This window comes from Carassius gibelio, chromosome A5, assembly GCF_023724105.1.
Source record: "Carassius gibelio isolate Cgi1373 ecotype wild population from Czech Republic chromosome A5, carGib1.2-hapl.c, whole genome shotgun sequence".
Classification (NCBI taxonomy): domain Eukaryota; kingdom Metazoa; phylum Chordata; class Actinopteri; order Cypriniformes; family Cyprinidae; genus Carassius; species Carassius gibelio.
Genome location: NC_068375.1, coordinates 33,909,711 through 33,918,781, shown reverse-complemented (window position 1 = coordinate 33,918,781; position 9,071 = coordinate 33,909,711).

The window sequence follows — 9,071 nt, the reverse complement described above, 5'->3', positions numbered from 1 at the left end:
TATCAGATGAGAAAAATCTAAAAGACGTGGTATTGCGTGGTATTATATCCTAAAGGTGCGAGCACCTTCACGATGTATTCAGGGGCACCTTGTAAATTCAGTAATCTGTCTCCAGTGTCCACAAGGTTTTAACTAGACTGATGCAGCTCCACGTCAAAATCACATGACATGATCATTAAAATTCAATGAAAATGTCTTAAAACCAGCCAGTATCATTTTTTTAAATGCTTCATCTCTAGCTGGATTTGTTCAGTGTCAAATGTTACTAGAAACAAGGGCGAGATTGTGTGTCAAATGTACAGGGAGAAGAGATTAATCAAACGTCTTGGTCGACAAAAAGAAGTACTGAAAAACTGAGTTAGCAGTACTCCGTCTTCTTAACTGAAAAGGGTTAAAGCTCCATTTATGTGTTGAGTTTGAGGTCTTTTATGCAAGAGAGATGAATGACACATGAGGGGAGGAATTTCAGATGCTGAGAGATAGAGAGAGGAGAGAGAGAGAGAGAGAGAGAGAGAGACATTCCCCTGACAATGAGTAAACTGGAAAATGTAAATGTGAAAAAGAGAGAAAGACCTCCTCCTTACGAGTGTCAGTCACACAAAAGCATCAGATCGCAGTGATGTGAACAGGGCAGAGCATGACACTGGAAAACGCACAGATAAGGCATTATGGGATATGATCATTTAAGATGGTGAGAGCCGTCAGTGACCCAGTGAGAAAGCTGGCCTGGACTACATCACATCACATCCCCATGGGAACATGTGTCTGCTAAACGGAGCTGAACTTCAACAGACCTACAATGATGCAAAACAGCAATTCACAACCTCGAGAGAGTAATTGCAAAAAGGACCAAAATCAAGTTAGAGATTTATAAACTCAATATCCTGCATAGGGCTGCACGATTAATCGAATGCGATTTTCATGCACATTTTGTTAGTAAAGCCGGTTCTGTAATCAGCAGTATATCATTATCATGTGCTTTCAGATGGAGCAGCATTTACTACACAGAGCTGTAGTTCACCGACAACCTACGCACATTTCTTTAGACAATTTTACTGAATGATTATGAAATCGAAGAAATCGTTAGCGATAATGACAGCTGTTTGCATAGCTTCTGGGTGAACTACGGTTCTGTGTAGCAAAATGCTACCCCATCTGAGAGCACATGGAAATACCACATTTATTAACACGTTTTTACTCCAAACTCACTTCATAACGTCAGTCGAATGTTGAGAGTTTTGTAAGAAGAGTGGCTTTTTACAAAGAATAAGGCACGCAACATATTTCATAGTAGTCCAAGCGGTAATAATGGCATTGCATTATAAATATACTTTATTTTATTATAAAATAAGAAGAATAAGAAAAACTTGAATAAACACACAACATCAACAATATGGTTTATCGGTCACGTTGAATAAATGAATGCAGTTAAAACACACAACATCAACAATATGGTTTATCGGTCACGTTGAATAAATGAATGCAGTTAAAACTTATTTTTGTTCAGCTAACGCTATAGGCATTTCCTGGATTTCTTATTCAGGGCATATTTGGATTTTCAGCGCAAGAGCCCCCTCTGGTCTACGGATGGAGATTTACTGCTGATCACAGAAGCGCGCTTCGCTGAAAGATACGCAAGAAAATCGCTGCTTCTGTCGAATCACGAGTTCGATTCCATTTCAATTAATCATGCAGCCCTAATCCTGCATGTCTGAAAAGAGCAATTGTTAAGAGGTTTATAAAACGATTTCATTTTGAATACTAAACTTGTAAGAATGTACATACCCTGTAACTGTGTGTGTGCGCGTGTGTGTACATAAATAAATAGATTACATAAAGTGTCAAATACTTTGTCAAATATTTATGTAGAATATAATAAGCAATATAAAATTATATAGAAATGTTTATTATATTTTTATATTATAAAATACATTTATAATAAAACCATTATTACTGATTTTAATAATATAGCAATATGGTGAAATTCAAATCAAACAAATCGACAATGAACTACAGAATTAAAACAATTTTTAAAGAAAAATTAATAACGTTATTAATAAGCTGACCATTGTCTGCAAAATACATAGACAGCCGCACAATTGTTTACTAAAATAATAAAAAATATATATAAAACCAGCCTAAAGGTGTTTGGATTATTATTTATTTATTTATTAATTTATATATACACACTTTGATATGTCAAGTCTTTTATAATATTGCTGTTGTGTGGTTTCATAAAAGCATTAAGTCATTTAATCATAAAACAATGGTTAAAATCATCTAAAATAAAATCTCTATAACCTAAAATCCTCAATGATGCTATAAACTGCATATTAGCACCATTTGCTGTGTGGCAGCACATCAGATGGGTGAAACAGAGGGCTTTAGGATGGGGGCGTGGGGACTATTTATAGAACACTACTCATTACCTCACGCTCTCTTCACATCAACAGAGCTGCCCGTCAAACAGAGAGAAACAGGGCTGTTCCAAATCATGCTTGCGTACATGCACACAAAATATTTACATATTTATTTTTAGATCGTACATATCAACAGAGGAAGCTTTTAGTCTTAATGTGTTTTAGACTACCTCTGAATGTGGTTTCATTGATTGGATCGCCAAACATTTTGTACCCCATTTACACCGGCACTATCCGCTGGGGATAAGAGATGGATGGTCATTTGTGGTGTAAACGGGGTAACAGAAAAGCTATCAATGAGCTACAATGATTGAACTACAGATGCACGTGAACAAAGAGTGTGCAACACAGACAGAAAGATGGGGAGAAGGACCTGAATGAGGCCTTTGGGTAATGTTTCTCCACTGTATGTGCACACACATGCATATGAGAAAAACAGTTATACATTAAAACAAAAATCTGTTTCACTCACCATTAAATATGCAGGGCCCTATGATTTCCGCGATGCAGAAACCACAGAGAGAATGGTGGAATCCAGTCATAAAAACTGGATTGGAATTGGAACTCACAGCTTAAAGCGGAATGTCTCGGAATTTGTCAAATTCTGAACTAATTAATCGTCATTACATTAGATCATTACACTCAAATCAAATTGCGATATGGACTTGTATCTGTAACTATTAAGCCGCAAAAGTCAATAAATTATTTTTAAAAATCCTGCATATTCTGCATGTCAATAGGCGCGTATTTTATAAATGTCAATTTAAAAAAAAATATTGCAAAATGATGGCATTTCCATTATCCAATGTTATTCGACTAAAATGTCATGGAAACAGATTTTGGCTAGATTTACTCAAAGGAGGCGTATACGTGTATCTTCACGGAAGCAGCACAGAGAGCTGCTTCAGAAACGCGCGTGGTTTAGCTGGAATAAACACAGGCATTGACTAGAGTTTCCATTGCAGTTTTGCTAATTATTCCTTTTTTGTATTGCCTGAAAAACCACCTCATGCGAGCGTTGGGCGTTTTTGTGAAATTGACGCATTTCCATTAGCCGTATTTTCAATTTTCAATTTCATTTTTGCATTATTTGAAGGGTAATGGAAACACGCCTTTTGTTAAAGAATGACACAGATGCATGGTTTCATTTACTACACACATACTGAAGCGTGCGTGACACTCACAGTTATTTCAGCATCTGCTGAATCACTAAATGAGGACGTAAACACATGAACAACATCTCCAGAACTGCTCTGAGAATCATTTCATGAGCATTTGACCGTTTGATTTTAGTAAAACTAGCGTCACATCACATACACAGGACAGTAAAAGTATTCACAGCAACCCAAAAAATATTGAGAAAAAAATAAAACATTTCATAAGGCCCTAATTATGTAATTTTTTTATAAACTTAATAAATTGATGTGAAATTTATACGTTTCATGATTGTAATCATTTAGACAAGCTTTTTGATTAATACAATTTAATTTAACTATTAAAAAGGAGTCAAGAGAAATTTAAATGAAAAAAAAAAATGGAATTTGGTAAAAAATAAAACTGTATATTATATATATATATATATATATATATATATATATATATATATATATATATATATATATATATATATATATATATATATATATATATATATATATATATATATATATATATATATATATATATATATATATATATCTCATATGGTCCTAAATATGTAATCTTGCATGATGATAATGCAGCCTGACAACAAAAATCGTGGTCTGTCCACGCAGAAAGCAAAAATGCAGCAAAAACAACCATGCAGATAAACTGACTTGATGTTTATTATTATATAGTAGTGGTTTTGTGGAGATTTTGGACTCACTGAAAATATAAACAAATTAACCAAAAAAAAAAAAAAAGTTATGACTCAGATTTGTATGTTTTTATTTAATTGTTTTAGTTGCTTTACTGCATCACACCTGATCAGGGCATTTGAAGCATATAGGCTAGAACTGTTCAAAGTTTAGCATCAATGAGATTTTCCCCCCTTTTTAAATAAACACTTATTTAACAAGTACACATTACATTGTTTAAAAGTGTAAAGACATTTATAACATTTCTACTTCAAATAAATGGCTATCTTTTGAACTTTGTTCTATGCGTTCCAGGTTTGTTTTGATATTTTGGTTCAAGCTAATGACACATATTTCATTGTACATGCATCCAACATAACAGAAAAGAGGTATATCACCTTTCAGTTTAGCAAATTGAGAAGACTGAACTCATTCCCTTCTAAATTATAATATATGATCAACTCTTCTCAGTCATGTCTTTTCTAAGTGGCAGATGATTGACTGAACACAGTTTGGCCTAATGACAGCAATCTATTTCTCATATTTATTGTCTAACTGACATTTCTGCGTGACAGTTCAGCGTTTATTTCGCCAGTACTGTGACCTAAAGAGCCACCTTACTATGACAGGGTTGCTATTGTTAACCTGCGGTCAATAACAGTAACTGAATCCACAGGAGCAATGCAATTACATAAATCATTGGCAGCAAGTGACTTTTAAGAATTCATACAGCTTTCAATCCAGTCATTACAATCAAAACAAGTGAGGGTCCTCGAAAAAAATAAATTATATATATATATATTCCTTGAGTTATTTTGAGCTGCGTTCTTCTATGAGGCTCACTGAAGCTGATCACAGCTGTACATTACGACTGATGGCAGAGGTTTAATTTTTAATGCGCTTTCCTACTGGGCCATACACTCTCGAGCCACCCTGTCTGACTGGCAACATGGTTACTCCCATCCTGATGCATTTTTCAACAGAGACGTTGAGCTCACATGGATGAGACAGAGAGAAGATAAAAAAAAAAAAAGTTCAGAGTCCCAGAAGAAATGGTTTATGGGTAACCGAGGGAGATATGCGGGCTAACAACGCAACAGGCAGCTTGAGCCAGGAAGTGACGAAACATTCATCCCTCACCTCACGCTGATGTAACAAGTTAATTAGAGAGTGTCCATCTAAATGGACTAGATGCTATAAAAGACCAAACCAATATATCAAAAAGTTACATGCATATACACATTACAGTAGCAAACATCAGAAGAACATTATAAACATCAGCATTTAGCATTTAAAGGGGTCATATGATGCAACATGCACATTTACAAGTTGTTTGAACTGATATGTGTGTTGGCAGCGTGTACACAACCACTAGTGTTTTTATTTTATTTATCTGCTTAAATCTTTACCACTTTCTTAAATTAAGCTGATTTCAGTCTGTGTGACATCACAAAAACAGGCCCTTCCTACAATAGTTTGATTGACTGTCGCGTTTCAGCACAGACTGGACTGGTGTCTTACCAAAGACCTGCCCTGAGCTGTCATCAGTCCACCATTGTTTCATCGCCGGAGCAGATGCAGACAAGAATGTCTCCTAACAGATTGAGGTGTTCTGTAGTTGGAAGTAATAATGAAAGTGAAAGTGACGTGACATTCAGCCAAGTATGGTGACCCATACTCAGAATTCGTGCTCTGCATTTAACCCATCCGAAGTGCACACACACACACACACAGAGCAGTGAACACACACACACTGTGAATACACACCCAGAGCAGAGGGCAGCCATTTATGCTGCGGCGCCCGGGGAGCAGTTGGGGGTTCGGTGCCTTGCTCAAGGGCACATAAGTCGTGGTATTGAAGGTGGAGAGAGAACTGTACATGCACTCCACCCCAACTACAATTCCTGCCGGCCCGAGACTCGAACTCAAAACCATTCGATTGCCAGTCCGACTCTATAACCATTAGGCCACGACTTCCCTAGCAATGAACATAGAACTATGAACTATGAACCCTTCCCTAGAACTATGAACACAGCAGTCATCATTTACTCACAACATCGGAGCTGCTGAAGACACTGCGGATTAGAGAATGCGCCCCAATCTAAATAAATGCATCCATTTTCGTGTTAAACATTCATGATCCAGATTCACCTACAGAAGAAGTCAGTGTAAGGATTTGTGTTTTTTATTAATCTTTGCAAATCGCCATTCCTAATAATGTGCCAATTAAAGAAGTTTCACAATGAATGTGGCTAAAGTAAACAGTCCCTTAGAGAAATTTTAAGGAAGAGAGAGGCGGAGCATCATAGCTCATTAACATTTAAAGGAAAATCCTGAGATGTTTTTGACGGTAAAAAGGTGTTTATTACACTACCATTGAGAAATTTTAACCAAACTATGTTCCAGACTTGTGAAAAATGGCCATCCTATCACCCCTTTAATTTTTTTGGGGGGGTGGTTTAATTGTAAGTCATTTAAACGGAATAGTATAATAATAATTTATTATTAGTATACCATTATTGTATTATTATACCAAATTGTATTCACCAGTACACAATTTGCAACAACAAAAGCAATAGCTACAAGTGTTGCCACTAAGTAAGCTTGCTTCCATACTCTGTGCTGATGGTGTTACCGGTGTTAAGCCACAACACTGGTTACGTCACTTGCCCACCGTGGCATCACCCCCAACCTTGTTTAAAAAAAATATTAAGAAAATCATTTGAGTTAGAGAACAGACACTACAATTAAAGACTGAACACGGCTGCTCAATGCAGCTTGCCGAAGGATCACAGATCAGCAGCTGGAGTCAGATTTCACTTATCACAAGTGAGTCGAGCTGACTGACAAGAAGAGTGAGGTGAGAAAGACAAGATGACAGCGGAAGATTTAGTTTTGAAACAAAATGCAAAAGTGTGTGTTTTTGAAAAGCCTGCTGGCTTTTACCATTTATCTAAGGTGCCTTTATTTTTTTTTATTCATTTCTTATTTGATTCCACCATGTTTGCAGATTTTTACTTTATTTAAACTGAGTTATTTAAGTTATTTATTTTATATAAGGCCTATAGCATGGTGTATATTTATTTGGTTTTAATAAAAGTTCTATGTTTAATATATGGGAGTTTGTTGTTGTACCATTTTGTTGTTGTCCATTCAAGCAATTGATGCCGTATTACTGCTAATTTGAAAGTGAAAGTAAACTGTGCACTGGCACTTACAAGCTATTTAAAGTGAAGGAAAGCTAGGAAAAGAGGGAAAACACCAACAAATCCAACCCCATGCTGATACCAGTTTTACCAGTGTTGTCACACGTCCATTAACCAGTGGGAAAACGTACAAACCGTCTCAACCCTATGACTAAGGTTTTCTCTTTTTTTCTACTGTCAAGGTGGATCTACAGCAAAAAAGACCATCTTTCTGAACTTTTCAACTACAACAGCTATTTAAACAACACCTAACTAAACAGGCATTTTGTGTTAACTCCATTACCCCTTCAACTGAGCACTGACCACAGAAATGCAGGAATGCATGTTTAATATGAACAATAGAGCCATGCTCTTGCAATGCATTGGTTAAGCATTTAAATCTGTATTTTGTCCACTTGCATGTGTACGTTTCTGGCATAAAAGAAACTAGCTAGTGTGAAGTAAAAGAATAAAGGTCAAAGGTCCACTGAGGTTAAAGATCATTCTGTAGTGGGAACAAAAACACAACCTCAGTGAAAATGTAAAATGTTAAAGCCCAGAATCAAGCACAGCAAAATAATTGATTGGGCACACATCATAACACAGGCAGAGCGGTCCATGAGGCTTAATCAGTAGCGCTAATTATAACGAGTTGGGTGTTTTCAGGCCACACTCTGACTCCCTGTGCTGCCATCAAAGGAGCGATGGAGGGCAAATCAGTTCAAAAACAGCACGCACGGACTATGGTCAACTCATCTGAAGCTACTACATCATTAACTCATATTTTAGAAAGTAAGATTAGTCGAGATGGTGATTTGGACAGGCTGGAATCTATACAGAGGTTTGATCACTGAAACTCCTCTGAAACCTTGAAGAATAATGAAGTGGAAGATGATTGTAACCATTTGGCTGTAATAAATTCATGCATGCCTGGAAAGACTTGGGAGCGTGAACAAACACCTTTAGGTCTACAACAGAGACTTTTGCAAACTCTTCACAGGAGAAAATATACACCACACACACGTAGAGTGTGGTGATTAGGTTTTGTGGTAGGGGTGTGACTAGATCCAATGCGTCTCGCAAGAACATGATGATATCCTTATGCAATTGGCATGTGTCAGACCTTTCAGGCATCTTTGCATTACACTGGCAGTAGTGATACGCAAGATATTGTGTGTTCACCTTCGAATACAATATGCTTAATGCTACCTGCTTTTAACAGTGTTTTACAAATCGCCTATCCGAACAATTGGGATGGTGCTGCTTCCTCAAGAAAGTTTATCATTCTCATGTGTTTTAAGCCTTGTCAGCTTAAACATAAGTGTTTTAAGCCATTCAAGCTTGAGACCGCATGAAATATTTCACACACGCAGGCAAAAAGTCCCAAAAAGAACCAAATGGAGTTCTCTTTTGAGTCACCTTGACCAAAGGCACACAAAATTAGGTCAGAATCACAGTCCTGATGAGTATCCGTGTAAACACGTATCGTTTCCGACCCATTCTTCGACCCAAACCAGCAGGCCAGGTTCATGACTTCTTCTACCTGTAACAGTAGTACTGCTCAATCCCATCGCCTGTTTTGGCTCAAATGCATTAGCAATTGCTCTTATTATTGGCTCAACAGTCCT